The sequence below is a fragment of the Herpailurus yagouaroundi genome, unplaced genomic scaffold (genome assembly GCF_014898765.1).
Source record: "Herpailurus yagouaroundi ecotype Mexico unplaced genomic scaffold, PumYag 164, whole genome shotgun sequence".
Classification (NCBI taxonomy): Eukaryota; Metazoa; Chordata; class Mammalia; order Carnivora; family Felidae; genus Herpailurus; species Herpailurus yagouaroundi.
In genome coordinates, this window is record NW_024412405.1 from 621,108 (window position 1) to 635,827 (window position 14,720).

At 50.2% G+C, this 14,720-nt stretch overlaps 1 long non-coding RNA gene across 1 annotated transcript; it reads right to left on the reverse strand.

Annotated features, from left to right (window-relative positions):
- Positions 1-5,521: 5,521 nt before the first annotated feature.
- Positions 5,522-10,128, reverse strand: LOC121037675 (uncharacterized). The gene is made up of 3 exons (XR_005793906.1): positions 10,020-10,128; positions 7,790-7,957; positions 5,522-6,099 (listed from the first exon to the last, which is right to left on the reverse strand). It is a non-coding gene; the product is annotated as an uncharacterized LOC121037675 (long non-coding RNA).
- Positions 10,129-14,720: the final 4,592 nt, after the last annotated feature.

Below are 14,720 nucleotides of genomic sequence, written 5' to 3' on the forward strand. Positions count from 1 at the left end.
GGTGTAGACAGTCTGCGGGGACCTCACCCTGAAGAGGGACCCAGGCTCACCTGACACTCTCCGGGCACTGCTGTCCCCCGTGGTGTAGACAGTCTACAGAGAACTCACCCCAGAGAGGGATCCAGATGCACCTGAGACCAATGTGTGCTCTGCTGTTTTGGGGTTGAGTTTTCTGCATGTCAGCTAGGTCCAGTTGGTCTATAGGCTGGCGCAGGACCTCTGTGTTCTTGTTGGTTCTGCCCATTTTTGGAGGCAGGGTATGGATGCCCCTATGTTATTGTAGAACTGCCTATCTCTCCCTTCAAGTCTGTCAATGCTTGCTTTGTTTATTTAGAAGCACAAATGTTTAGTGTGCATATACAGTATATGTATTTTTAAAGTTTTATTTATTTAAGGAATCTCTATACCCACGTGGGGCTCCAACTACAGACCCCAAGATCCAGAGTTGAACGCTCTTCTGACTGAGCCAGGTCCCCTAGTGTGTATATCTATGTGCTTATAATTGTTATGTCCTCTTGTGAACTCACCCTTTTATCACTGTTACAGGAGACAAGGGCAGCATATTATTACTATCATCATTATATAATGTGCTTTGTCTCTTGTAACAACTTTTACTTAAAATCTGTCTTGTCTGAAATTAGTGTAGTGACCCCATTCTCTTTTGGTTACTAATTACAAGTAAGACCCTTTTGTATTCTTTCACTTCCAACATGTGTGTGTCCTGAGATTGAGACGGTATGTAGTTGGACCCTGCTTGTGGTCCACTCTGCCAATCTGTGTCTTTTGATGGGCGAGTTTAATCCATTATATAAGAATACATGATTTGCTCAATAGGTAGGTTTATAATTATTTTTGTGCATTTGTCTTTTAAATCAGGTAGGAAATAACAGGTGAAGTTACAAACCAAGAAACACAACAATTCGCCCGTGTGTTCCCCCTCACCCTGGGTCTTTGGGGCCTCCGGCTGTGTCTAGGCTCTTTCTATCCCACCTCAGGGGCTCTCTAAAGCATCTCTTGGAGGACAGCTCTAGTGCAAATAAACTTTCTGCTTTGTCTCTCTGGAAATATGTCACTTTCTCCCTTATATTTTTCAACATTTATTTATTTTGGGGACAGAGAGAGACAGAGCATGAACGGGCGAGGGGCAGAGAGAGAGGGAGACACAGAATCGGAAACAGGCTCCAGGCTCTGAGCCATCAGCCCAGAGCCCGACGCGGGGCTCGAACTCACAGACCGCGAGATCGTGACCTGGCTGAAGTCGGACGCTTAACCGACTGCGCCACCCAGGCGCCCCTCTCCCTTATATTTTAAGCACAGTTTTTCTGGATACAGAATTCTTTTTTTTTTTTAATTGTTTTTAACATTTTATTTATTTTTGAGAGACAGAGAGAGGCAGAGCATGAGCAGGGGAGGGGGAGAGAGGGGGAGAGAGAGAGAGAGAGAGAGAGAGAGAGAGATCTGAAGCAAGCTCCAAGCTCTGAGCTGTTTGTTAGCACAGAGCCTGACGCAGGGCTTGAACTCATGAACTGCGAGACCATGACCTGAGCTGAAGTCGGACGCTCAACCGACTGAGCCACCCAGGCGCCCCTGGATACAGAATTCTTGATTGGCAGGTTGTTTGTTGTTGTTGTTTCTCTCAGCACTTCAAGTATGTCCCCGACTGCCTTCTGGTCTCCATGACTTCTGATGGCAAATTGGCTCTTAGTTTCACTAAGAATCCCTTGTAAGTGATGAGTCACATCTCATAGCTTTGAGATTCTCTGTCTTTGTCTTTGAATTTGATTGTAATGTGTTTCAGTGTGGGTCTCTTTGAGCTTATCCTGCTTTGAGTTAATTAAGCTTCTTGGATTTATACTCATATCTTTAATCAAATTATACACCATGACCAAGTGGGATTTATTCCAGGGATGCAAAAAAATTTTCAACATAAGAGAATCAATGTAACACATCACATTAATAGAACAACACACACACACACACACACACACACACACACACACACACACACGGATATCTGTTAGATGTCAGTGTTCATTGCAGTATTATTCACAATAGTCAAAAGGTGGAAACAACCTAGGTGTCCATCTGAATGCATAAATAAAATGTGGTGTATATATATACAAAATGGAATATTATTCAGCCATATAAAGGAATTAAATTCTGACACATGCTACTATACCGATGAACCTTGAAAATATTATGGTAAATGAAATAAGACACAACAGGACAAATAGTGTATGATTCTCCTTACATGAAACGTGTAGAATGGGCAAACTAATAAAGACATAAGGTAGATTAGTGATTACCAGTGTCTGAAGGTAGGAGAGAATGGGGAGTTAACTGTTTAATAGTTACAGAGTTTCTGTTTTAGGTGATGCAAAAGTTTAGAAATAGGTAGTGGTGATTGATGTACAACATATGAGTTTAATTAACACCATTGAATTGTACACTTAAAAAAGGTAAAATGGCAAATTTTATGATGTATATTTTACCACAACTTTAGAAATTAATAATATACCAAAAGCCATTGACTTGTACATTTTCAATGGATGAATTGATGGCACATGAATTATAATCTCAATAAAACTATTTTCTTTGAAAAAGCTATGAAGACAATTTGGGGCACAATTGGGGAAGATTATATATGTTCCAAATATTAGATTAGAGAAGACATTGTTATTTTGCTAGGTGTGACAATGGTATTGTGATAGTGGAGGGGATTATCTTTTTTCTTAGGAGAGGCATGGTGGTAAACTGAGTTACTAAGCATGATCATGCCAGTACTTTCCTTTTGAATGGTTCAGGAAAAAAATGTGCGTGTGTCTTTCAGATGGCAGAGGAGGGGCAGGAGCAGGAGAGAGATAAAGGAGGGGGGATAAATATGGCAAAATGGTAAACACTGTTTAGATATGGGTGTATATTTTACAGCCTCACTGTATTTTGAAACTTTCAAAATAGTTGGGAGAAAATCCCATTCTAGTCAACATTAATCAGAAGGTTCTAACCAATGCAATAAGGCAAGAAAAAGAAATTACGAGGCATAAATATTGAATAGGAAGAACTTAAGCTGTCTTTATTCTTAGATGTGATTGCATATGTGGAACATCACAGGAATCTACTAGAACTAACTAGTAAGTGTGGCAGATTCTCTCTATATGCAATAAAATCAATTCTCTCTATGCAATAAAATCAATGTTTCTATATAACAAACTATTGGAAAAAATTTTTTAATACTGTTTAAAATAGCATGAAAAATATCAATTTATTGGGAGTTAATTTAGATGTGCAAAGTCCTATAGGAAAAAAATATATTAAACACTGCTTTAAAAAATCTAAAGTAGACCCAACAGGGGGCGCCTGGGTGGCTCAGTCGGTTGAGTGACTGACTTCAGCTCAGGTCATGATCTCACAGTCTGTGAGTTTGAGCCCCGCATTGGGCTCTGTGCTGACCACTCAGAGCCTGGAGCCTGCTTCTGATCCTGTGTCTCCCTCTCTCTCTGCCCCTCCCCCCACAGGCATGCTCTGTCAAAAATAAGTAAACATTAAAAAAATTACAAAATAAATAAAGTAGACCCAACACTTTGGGTATACATTATATTCTGGGATTGGGCGACTCAATATTGTTAAGCTGTCCGTGTTCTCCAAACTAATCTATGGATTCAATGTCATCTCAGTCAAAATTTCAGCATTATTTTGGAAGAAATTAAAAACTTGATGGGGGGAGATTTCACTTTCAGAGCAGTTTTAGGTTCATAGCAAAACTGAGCACAAAGTACAGAAAGTTCTCAGATACCCTCTGCCCTGCACCTGCACGCAGCCTCCCACTATCCAAATTCTGCACCAGAGTGGTACCTTTGCTATAATCAGTGAGTGAACCTACATTGACAGCATGATCGCCCAACGTCCATGGTTTATGTTGGGGTTCACTCTTGGTGTTGGACATTCTATGGTTTTGGCAAATGTATGGCATGTGTCCACCATTATAGAATCATACTGATACTGCCCTAAACAGCTTCTGTCTTTCCTGCCCACTAACTCTCAGCAACCATCGGCCTTTTTATTGTCTACAGTTTTGCCTTTTCTAGAATGTCACATACTTGAAATTATATACTACGTAGCCTTTCAGACTGGTTTCTTTCACTTAGCAATAAGTAAGTTTCCTCCAGTGTACCACAATCTGTTTATCCATTCATCTACTGAAGGATGTCTTAGTTGTTTCCAGGGTTTTGCAATTATGAATAAAGCTGCTATAAACATGCGCATGCAGATTATTGTGTGGACATGTTTTCAGCCCATTTGGGTCGATATCAAGGAGCATGGTTGCTGGGGCGTATGGTGAGAGTATGTTTAGTGTTGTGACTGCCAAACCGTCCTCCAAAGCGGCTGCACCTTTCCCGCCAGCAGTGAATGACAGTCCTGTGTCCTCATCAGCACGGCCGTTGTCAGCATCAGGCTCTGGCTGTTCTAACAGGTGTGCCCTGGAATCTCACTGTTGTTTTTCTTTGTTTTAATTTATAATTCCCTAATGACGTGATGTGGAGCATCTTTTCATTATGCTAATCTGCTGCACTTATTTATGGGGTCTATTTCTGGGCTCTGTATTCTGTCCCATTGATCTATTTGTCCATTCTTCTGCTAATACCACACAGTCTTGATTACTGTAGCTTTACAGTAGGTCTTGACGTTGGACACTGCCAGTCCTCAAACTTTGTTCTTCTCCCTTAATAGTGTATTGGCTATGGGGCCTTTTGCCTGTACATATAAATGTTAGAATCAGCTTGCCAATATCTGCACAAAAACTTGCTGGAACTTTGATCGGGATTGCATTCAATCTATAGAGACAGCTGGGGAAAACCGACATGCTGACGTTGTGAATTCCGTTTCATCAACATGGACTATCTCCCCATTTATTTAGTTCTTTGATTACCTTTCATCAGAGTTTTATAGTTTTTCTCATGCAGATCTTACACATGAACTTTGTTCAGTGTATACCTAAGTATTTCATTTTGGGGTTCTAATGTAACTGATATTATGTTTTTTTATTTCAAACTCCATTTGTTCATTGCTGGTATAGAGGTAAGTGATTGACTTTTGTATACTGACCTTGTATCCTGTAATCTTGTTATAATTGCTTATTAAATCCAGAATTTTTTGGCAACTATTTCAGATTTGCTACATAGGCAATCATGTAATCTGCAAACAAAGAAAGCTTCATTTCTTTCTTACCAATCTTTATACCTTCCTTCCTTCGTTTCTTTCTTTCTTTCTTTCTTTCTTTCTTTCTTTCTTTCTTTCTTTCTTTCTTGTTTTGTTTTCTTTCTCTCTTTATCAAAATTTAAAACTCTCACTCATTAAAAGCAAGTTTAAAAGACATCTATAGACTAGGGAAAATATTCACAGTAGATATATCTTTCTTTTTAAGTTTATTTATTTATTCTGACGGGGGTAGGGGCAGAGAGAGAAAGAGAGAGAATCCTAAGCAGGTTCTGCGCTGCCAGCTGCCAGTGCAGAGCCCGACACAGGGCTCAACACCATGAACCGTGGGATCATGACCTGAGCTGAAATTAAGAGTTGGCCACTTAAACGACTGAGGCCACCCAGACACCCCAACAGTAGATCTAATAAAAAACTCGTATCCAGAATATACAAAGAACAATGCCAAATCAATAGGTAAAACAAAAAGAACTCTGTTAAAATTGTCAAAAGACTTGAACTATGTTTAACTGTGTTAAAGAAGAAATCCAAACGGCTAAGAAGCATGTGAAATGTTCACAACTTCTTTAGCAATGAGGAAAATGCAAATTAAACCACAGTAGGGTACCATTTCACACCCAAAACCAAGGGATTGATAATAAGAACTGTTGGCCAAAATGTGGTCCAGCTGGAACTGTCATACCTGCTGCAGGAAATGTTAAACTCTCTTTGGAAAACTGATCGGCATTTTCTAATGAAGTCAAGCGTACAAGTGCTGTGATCCGGCAACTGCAGTCCCAGAATGTACCCGAGAAAGGTGAGGGTGCATGTCCATCAGGAGGCATCTTATGCGACGCTCACAGGAGCAGTGTGGGTGATGGCCCCGGTGGCACCTACTGGGTGCCCCTGCGGTAGAAAGGAAAGGAAAGCTGTGATGGAGTCACACTTGGCAGGCAGGTCTGTGGCCACGGGCGAGAGTTGGGTCCAATCCTTCACGCTGCTTTGATCAAAAGTCAGCTGACACAAATGACTGCATCTTGTATGAGTCCATTATTATAAAGTACCAAGCGAGCAACTGAACCCAGGTCGCCTGTGGTTACTTGTGGGCAAGAGGACACGGGGGGTGGGGGGACAGGAGGGGGGCTCTGGGTGCTGATAAGGTTGTGCTTCCTGATCTGGGTGTAGGTTCAGTGAAAATTCATTAAGCTGTGAACTCCTGGTCTTTTCACCCTTTATGTACGTATGTGATACTACAATAAAAAGGTTTTCAAAATGCCATTTAGCAAGAGATCAAAAAATGTGAACTACCTAGGAATAAATCTAACAAAAAAAATACATAAGACTTCTTCACACGAGTCGACAAAAAGTAAAGAAGAATTAAGTAAAGGGAAGGGTCTGCTCTGCTCACGGTTTGGCAGAGACAGTATCATAGGTTTGCCAGTACGTGCACATGGGATTTGATTCTCAGTCTCGTTAACTGTCAGGGAAACGCCAATGAAGGCCAGCCACAGACAGAAATCAGTGTATTCTCACTTGATGTGCAAATCTTATGAAGTCTGATGAGAGCAAGTATTGGAAAGTCTGTGGACCAGCAAGTAGGGTGTAAAATTGATGCCATCACTTTTGAGGATAATTTGGCATTATTTTCTTAGGTGAAGCGTCTCCACACGCTACTGCCCAGCCATGCCACTTCCCAATGTGTCCCGGGGGGCATGCTCAGCACCAGTGTTTACACTGACAGCCAAACACGGTTCAAATGTCCAGCGTCAGGAGTCCCAATAAACAGTGAGGCGTACCCCACAACAGAGTAAGAAACACCTGTGAAAATGAGTGAAGTCGAGTGTCCCTCACGCACACACATGACACCGTATGCTGCTCACGCAGTTTAGAACAAGAAAAGACTAAAAGCACACGTGTACATAGGATGTATGGGAGGAAACAAAAGGGAAAGGGTAAAGAGGGCGGTAAGCACCAACCATGGGGGAGCAGCTACTTGGAGAGATGTCTGTCCTCGACGGGGTGAGGTCATACTAGTAATTATGTTCCGTGGACAAATGGAACGAGTCAAGCAGAGCTCAGCGCGGCTGCTGCAGAGACAAAGGTCGTGACTAACCTGGGCTCTCACCTGAGGGCCAACGCCCAAGAGATCTCTGCTACTTTAACCCGACCTCCGCCCACTCGGCCCTGCACGCTCTGGCCTCTGGGACCATTTCAGCCTAAGTTGGCCCTGCTCTCTCCCTCGGTCCCCATCCTTCCGTCAGACCAGAGACTCGAAGGAGACCTTGGGACTGTTTCCCTTCTTACTTTATATGGTTTTATTAAGCAGTGACTCCCTTAATAACTGTCTCCCTTTTTTGGTATTTTCTGTATTTCCATATAAACATATAAAACAAAATCTTAGTTTTAAAAATCCAGAAAACGTCTCCTAGTATGAAGGCTGGAAACTGACGGTTGGCCCTATCCAAGATTAAGAAGGAAAAACAAAACAAAAAGCAAAGAACGTTGCCAACGTTCAAAACCCACAGGCCTGCATCCAGAGCTTGCTTGCAGGAACCCGAGGCTCTGGCCTCAGAGGGGTAGCAGCCCCCAGGCCCACCTGCTGCCCGGCCGCTGCTGCCCCGCGTGGGTGTGAGACTCCTCTCTGCTGACACTGCCTGCCTCCAGCGTGTGCTCCGTTCCTCTTTGGTGTCCTTACAGGAGAGAAGACTCCCCACAGCGGCGGCGAACTGTCCCCTCTAACGAGCTCCTTTGGCTGATGAGGAATCTGCAGTGGAGAAAGGAAATGCCCTCAGCAGGCCAGCCCCGGGCTGTGCCGTGGAGCAGCCCAGGACCTGGGGGCCTGTGTGGGTGTCACCGGGGCTGTTGGCTCAAAGAGCTGAGACCTGTCCTGCTGGGGACACAGGAAAAGAAGGCCACAATGGAGCCAAACTGGAAACCAGTGGAGAGCAGACCCGTTTCGGGGGCCACTCCTGCTGGTGCTGAGAGATGCTGTGCTGGGGAGTGGAGCTGGGGCACCAGGTCAAGGTCAGGTGGGGCTGGGGGGAGGGGTGGTACCTCCCATAACCAAGCAGAGCCCAGTGTTCTCTCCCTTTCTCCGATTTGCAATGGTCCAGGTGGCAACAACAACGTGAATGCTAACCCACCTAACCCCCAGCAGGACAGTAAGGATGCAAAACGGTTTCTCAGGGAACCTCTAACTCATCTGCCCTGTGTCACTCTGTCCACATCGCATCTGGTAGATTATGCCACTAGAGTCCCTGGACCCAGCAGGGCTGGTGAGTGGGGATGCCCCCCCCAACCAGGCCTGCTGACAATGGTCTTGGAGCCCCAGGCTGTGAGCAGGAGGCCCCTCTCCCTCGTCAGCAACTGTCCCTTCAGACCTGGCTACAGACCCAGACCCAACTGGTGTTTCCACCCTCCCACACGTGACTGATGGTGGCTGTTCCTGTGGCAGGTAAGAGATCGTGACATGTGTTGGAGAGGGCCGAGAGCCCTGACCTCAATTCTAGACCAACCTGAACCCTGACCAGGGACCAGAATTCGAGCAGCCGGTATCTGAACCCTGCACAGCAGCCTACACTAGCACATTGGCTAAAGGAGGAGCAAATGTCCAACATCACTGAAGCTGAGGTGGAAACGTGATGGCCCAGAGTGTTGCTATTTCGTAATAGCTTTTCTCTCTCCCCTTGCTCCTCCTCCCTCTTCTTTTTAACTCTCACATTTTATCACAAACCTTGTGGAACAAAATGAAAATTCCTTGCCTGGCATGGGCCTAGAGCAGAGATCACTGAAGTTCATTTAGAGAACTCCCAGGGATTTCCAAAAGTGCTCTGAGCATTAAGCCATTGAGGGAAATAGAGGTGCCTTTTTAAATCCACAAATACAATAATAAAGTAAGATGCTATTAGTCATGTGTTCTCACTAGAAGAGAACCCTGGGAGTCTCCGCCTGCGCTGAGCGAACGCTGGGCTTGTTTCCTGCCTCCCACACCCACTCTGGTGAAGCCACATGCCGCGTTCGCTTCTAACCAGTGTTTAATGATTTTCATTTTTAATTCCAAGAGGTTTAATTCACGCCGCAAGGGACAGTCTATACACAGCAGGAATCACAACTTTGCACCGGAGGCGCAAGCCGGCCTCCTGCTCCTGCGGCCCCGCCCACCTGCCCGCCCCACCCCTGCGGCCTCAGGCCTCCGAGCGGATGGACGGAGACCCAGCTATACCCCACTACAGTCCAGGACCCGGCCTCCCAGACGCCCCGCCCTCCCCGCCCCCCACCCCCACCCCGGCTCTGACGCTGACCACCAGCCGCAACACGGCCCACTCTAAAACGAGGAACGTGAGAATCTCTAATGCGAGTTCCTGGGCACAGTGCTGGCTGTCCCAGCCCAAGCCAGCCCCGGGTCAGCCGCGAGCGTGCTGTGCGCGCGGTGAGTGGTGTGCAGGGGCCCAGAGGTCAGCGGCTAGGCGTACGTACGCAGGCCGCGTGCTCGCAGGCCGCCGTCTGCCGTCCACCTGTCACCCATCCCTGTCCATCCGCGGGCGCGCACCGTCCTCTGTCCGCCTCTGACCTTCTACTCACGTTCATCGTCTCCCTGCTCATTTGTCCGCCACCGCCCATGTACCTACCTCCCCGCGCACACACTTCGACCCGCAGAAACGCACAACTTTGGGCTCTGTCACTGGGTCTAACTTTTCCTAAACCGCCTGCCTGGGGTGGTAGGGGGGGGGCAAGGCGGCAGAAGCATAGGGGCGTCCTGGCCAAGCTGGGGGGACCCGGTCAACCAGCGCGCCGACCGCGCTCACCGTCCGCCTGCCTGCGCTCACCTGCGGGTCGGCTGCCGCGGGCTCTGGTCTGGGGGGGCTGGCGCGCGGAGCGGCCCCAAGGAGGCCCGGCCCACCGGCCCCGGGACCTGGGGTCCCCGGGTCTCCTGACCCCGGCCCCGCCCCCAGCCGGGATCCGGCCCCGCCCCACCCCACCCTGGCCCCGCCTCTGCTCGAGGCCCAGACCCCATCCGAGCCCTGCCACGTTCACCCGAAGCCCCGTCCCAAGCCCCGCGCCTCTAGAGGCCCCGCCACTGTCCCTCCCCCATCCCAGGTCCCGCTCAGCCCTAAGCCCGGCCCCTACTGGGGCCTCGCTCCGCCCCGCGAAGCCCCGCCCACTCCAGGCCAAGCCCCACCCCCTTCCCAAGCCCCGCCCCGGCCGAGGCCCTTTCCTCTCCGGGAAGGCCCGCCCCGCCCGAAGCCCCGCCCCACCCAGGGCAGCACAGGTGCCAGGTCCCACAGTCTCAGACCCACATGGGGTGGGCGGGGCTTCTCCAGCTGGGCCTGCAGGTGACCGGCCCAAGGGCTGTCCCTGGTCGTGCTACACAGTGTCTCATGAAGCCCTGCAGCCACACCAGAGCGAGTCCTCATTCCTGAGCCGGCACAAGAAACCTGTGTCAGTGTCCCCGGACCACGGAAGCAAGGCACCACAAACCAGGCGGCGTAGAACAACAGAAATCTAGTTCCTCCCAGGGCTAGAGGCCAGCCAGGGTGCCAGATGGAGGCGTCCCTGGCCAGCTATCCCTCTGCAAGCTCTAGGGGAGAGTTCTTCCTGCCTCTTCCAGCCTCCCCCGGGCTGACGGTGGGCCGTGGTGTCCCATCACCCCCTCTCTGCTACTTGCCTTTTTCCCTTTGTAGGTCCCGCTGCCTCTGTTCAAATGTCCCTCTTCTTATAGGACACCAGTCACTGGATTAGACCAGCTGGGGACACAGTCCTTCCCACAAAACCTTTGGGGCATCATCCTGCCCTCCAGCAGGCAGCCTCCGCTCTGATGTTCCAGCGCAGACACCTCTGGGTTCCCCGTCACACAGGGCACTATCTGGGTCTCCAGCCAGCTGCTTCTGCTCCTCTGTTCCCTCCACGGGTTCTGTTGCATGTCTCTGGGAACAGCCCAATGCTCTCTGGCGTGCACACTTCTCTACAGAGGGCCGTTCTCAGGCTGTGCCCTGGCGGTTGGTCTGCATGTCCACACAGACTGTCCCATGCAAGAGAAAGAGTTTGCTGACTTTAAGTAAATCGGAAGATGTGGATGAGCAGCACGGAGGAGGCGACATTAGGGCTGCAAGCCAGCCGGTACCCAGGAGCTGGAATGCCCACCAGCCTCCCGAGTATGGTTGGTGCCAGACCGCGCAGGACACTTGCTGCGTGGGCTCCCTCAGCAAGGTGAAAACATTTCTCCCGGGAGAAATGTGAGTCTGTCTGGCCAGACGACTCAGGGTTGGCTATGCTGCCATATGCTCACACTATCCCCTCTGGTTTAGTGTCCAACAGTGGCGGCTTTCTCTTTCCCGCCCCCACTACCTGCTGGTGGAGGTCCTCCTGGAAGAGGAGGTGCTCACGTATTTATTCCTTGGCACGAGTGTGGGCACAAGTGTTCTCTCCTGTGTCACCACGCCTGTGGCTGCTGCCAGGGTCCCTTCTGTGGCCACTGGCAGTGCCTTTAGGTTAAATGGCTTATATATATACTTTTTTAATTTTTTTAATGTTTATTTATTTTTTGAGAGAGACAGAGACACAGCAGGAGCAGGGGAGGGGCACAGAGAGGGGGAGACAGAATCCAAAACAGGCTCCAGGCTCTGAGCTATCAGCACAGAGCCTGACGTGGGGCTCGAACTCACAAACCGTGAGATCATGACCTGAGCCGAAGTCGGACGCCCAACCGACTGAACCACCCAGGCGCCCCTGGCTTATATTTTTTAAAACCCCTGTTGCAATGGGAGGGTGTGGCAGGACAGGGGCAGGAATGGACACAGCACGTAGCCTCTGGGCGTGAGCCGAGCTGATGTGGGCTGAGCCCAGCAGGTTCACCGGGCAGTGCGCCGAGGCCGGAGCCGACCAGATGGGAGAAGCGAGGGTCCAGGCCTAATGAAGTTGCCATGCCATTCCTCAACCTAGGACAGGGACAGGCATACTCGGTCACCTCAGTGGCCTGGCAAAGAGCGGCACCCTCAGCCTTGTCTCCCCCTCTGGGGGTTTCAATTCTTGGGGATTTGGTCCAGCTGTGGGGGTCGGACCAGAATATGTACAGAAGACAATCAAAAACCACCAGCATTAAGCGATGTGCAATTAGACTCTGCCATAAATGGCAAATGCAGGTAGTTTGGAATTGCTAAGTGGGTCAAAGATACCCGGGAGAAGAAGTGGAGCTGTGGGTTTTCGGTGCCTGCCACTCAAGACTCATGGCAGTGCCACGGAGTTGTTTGTGGTCCCACAAAACGTCATGGGAGCGTGTGAGATCAAAACCCGAAGAGACACTCATGTTCCACACACCTGCTGCTTTCCTTTTGTGAGAGGAGGGAGAATGTCAGCTCGCACGGATGGCCCTCTCATTTCTTCAGATTCTGGAAAAGACTGTGGAAGAGGCGTGGACTTGGAAATCTGAAAAAGGGCGTCGTCCACTCTCCTTCGTGCAGCCATGAAATTTCGCTCTTGTGGTGCTGCAGCAGGAAACTTCTGGAGGTCTGTGGGGTCGGGTGGCAATGCAGAGCGCGGTCAGGACTAAGTCTGCGGCACAGATGGAGGTGACGACCCCAGCGGAGCGTGCCCGGCCCGCTCCCCCCGCGGCCTCGCTCTGGCTCCCAGTGCTGGTGCCAAGGCTGACAGGGTCCCAGCTTCGCTGATGGAGGGCGCGTGGCCTCGCTGAAGGCACAGCAACGTTAGAGCAACGTAAGAGCTGGCCGGCTCAGGCTTCACCACCTCAAACCATGAGTGAGGCCCGACATCTTGCCAACTGTCACCCAACTGTCATTTCTGATTGCGCCCCACTCCGATCCTACCAGGTTGTGTCCGTCTTTGTCCATTGACGTCGCGTATTCCTTTCTCTACGACGCATGTCTGGTTTTCACATTTCAGGTAAAGGTTTGGCGGGAAAACTGCAATTACCAAAAGAACTCGGAGGCGAGCCTGGCCCCGGGAAGGGAGTGCCCGCACCGCCCTGCTCTCCAGGCAGCACCCCGCCGTCCCTGAGAATGGCAGGATCCCTGGCCCACGGGCCGGGGGCTGAGACCGGGCGTCCATTGCCTGCAGCGGGCCTATCTTCAGGCCGTTTCCATCCACCAGCCCGCGCACTGTCCCCCGGCCCACCAGCCGCCTCCTTCTCGCCTGCTCTCTCGCTTCTGCCTCATTTTGCAAATTTGCCTTCCATTTCCCTTCTTGGCAAAAAGAATTCTCATAAGGGCCCTGGCTTTTGTACAACGTCAGAAAGACGCGCAGGCCGATTCTGTCCTCCGGGCCACTGTGATCCATCCTGAGACGCTGGAGTCCATTTCGAGGGAAGGAAAGGAATCTAGGTGAGGAAACACATCTCAAAACACTGTCCAGCTCCCCATGTGAGGGAGACGTGCTGAGGCAACTCTGGCACCCTGAAAGCGGGTTTGGGCTAGCAGCGCACGGCCGTAGAAGCGCCTCCCACGGGTCACTCCCACGGGCACGCCAGGTCTCTGCGCATCGCTTGAAGTGACCGCCCCCCTTTCAAACACTTCTCATTTTCCAGTAAGGCAGCCCTTTGTTCGTAAACGCTCTCTTCTCTCCCCATGCCCACCGCACCTCCCCAGTGTAGGATGCTAAGTTCTGGGGTTACTTCTCCAGATCTCACTTTATTTTATTCATAAATCATGAAGTAACCTGGGTACTCAAAACAGACTCCAGCTCCATGGCTTCGCATTGGCACCTGGTGTTTCCCCCAGTGTGCAGATTGCGCCCTGGCACCCTAGTCCAGATGGGACATGTGGGCACTCCCTGAAAAGCACCCAGCCTCCCTCTCTGCTCTGGACAGTCACCATGGTGACCACCTGGTGTCCAGTCGGGGCAGAAGGTGCTGGAAGCCAGGGTCTCCTGAGCTCCCCCAGCTGCTCCCGGGGCCCCATGGCCACCCCCTGCCCCAGGAAGCACCCACTTTCTGCCCTCCTGAACCCTCTTCCTTACACCAGTAGCTTCAAACTCTCTGGCCAACACACGCATGACACGCATGTATAAAATGGAACCAAAGGCCCCACGACAGCACCTTCTTGGCTGGGTGTGCACACCCCCGTGGCTGCAATCTGCCCGGGGGGCTGCCTTCTCCACCAGAGGTCTCTTTTGGAGACGCTGTCCAGTGGTCCTTGGAGCCCAGTACAGCAGCAATAGCTGTTCCCAACTCTGTTCCTGGCTCAGAGACTTCTATCTTCGCCATCTGGGGTTACACGTGCAGTGAGCGAAGGCCCAGCGAGGGCACCGTGGGCTGGACTGCTGTCTCTCACGCATGCTCCCGGACCAGCAGCAGCTGCTACATGACCTGACAGCTTGTTCAAGACACTAGCCGTTGGGCCCCATCCCCAACCGATCTGGACTGGGTCTGGATTCGGTCTGGACAGGGCCACGCTGCACGGTCCTCAGTTCTCCTAAACTTGCGGAAGCCACTGGGCAACACAGGCCCCTGCGTAACGTCTTGACGGGTTTGCACTGTAGCCACACATACCGCAGATTTGGCTCAAGGACCCCCTTCC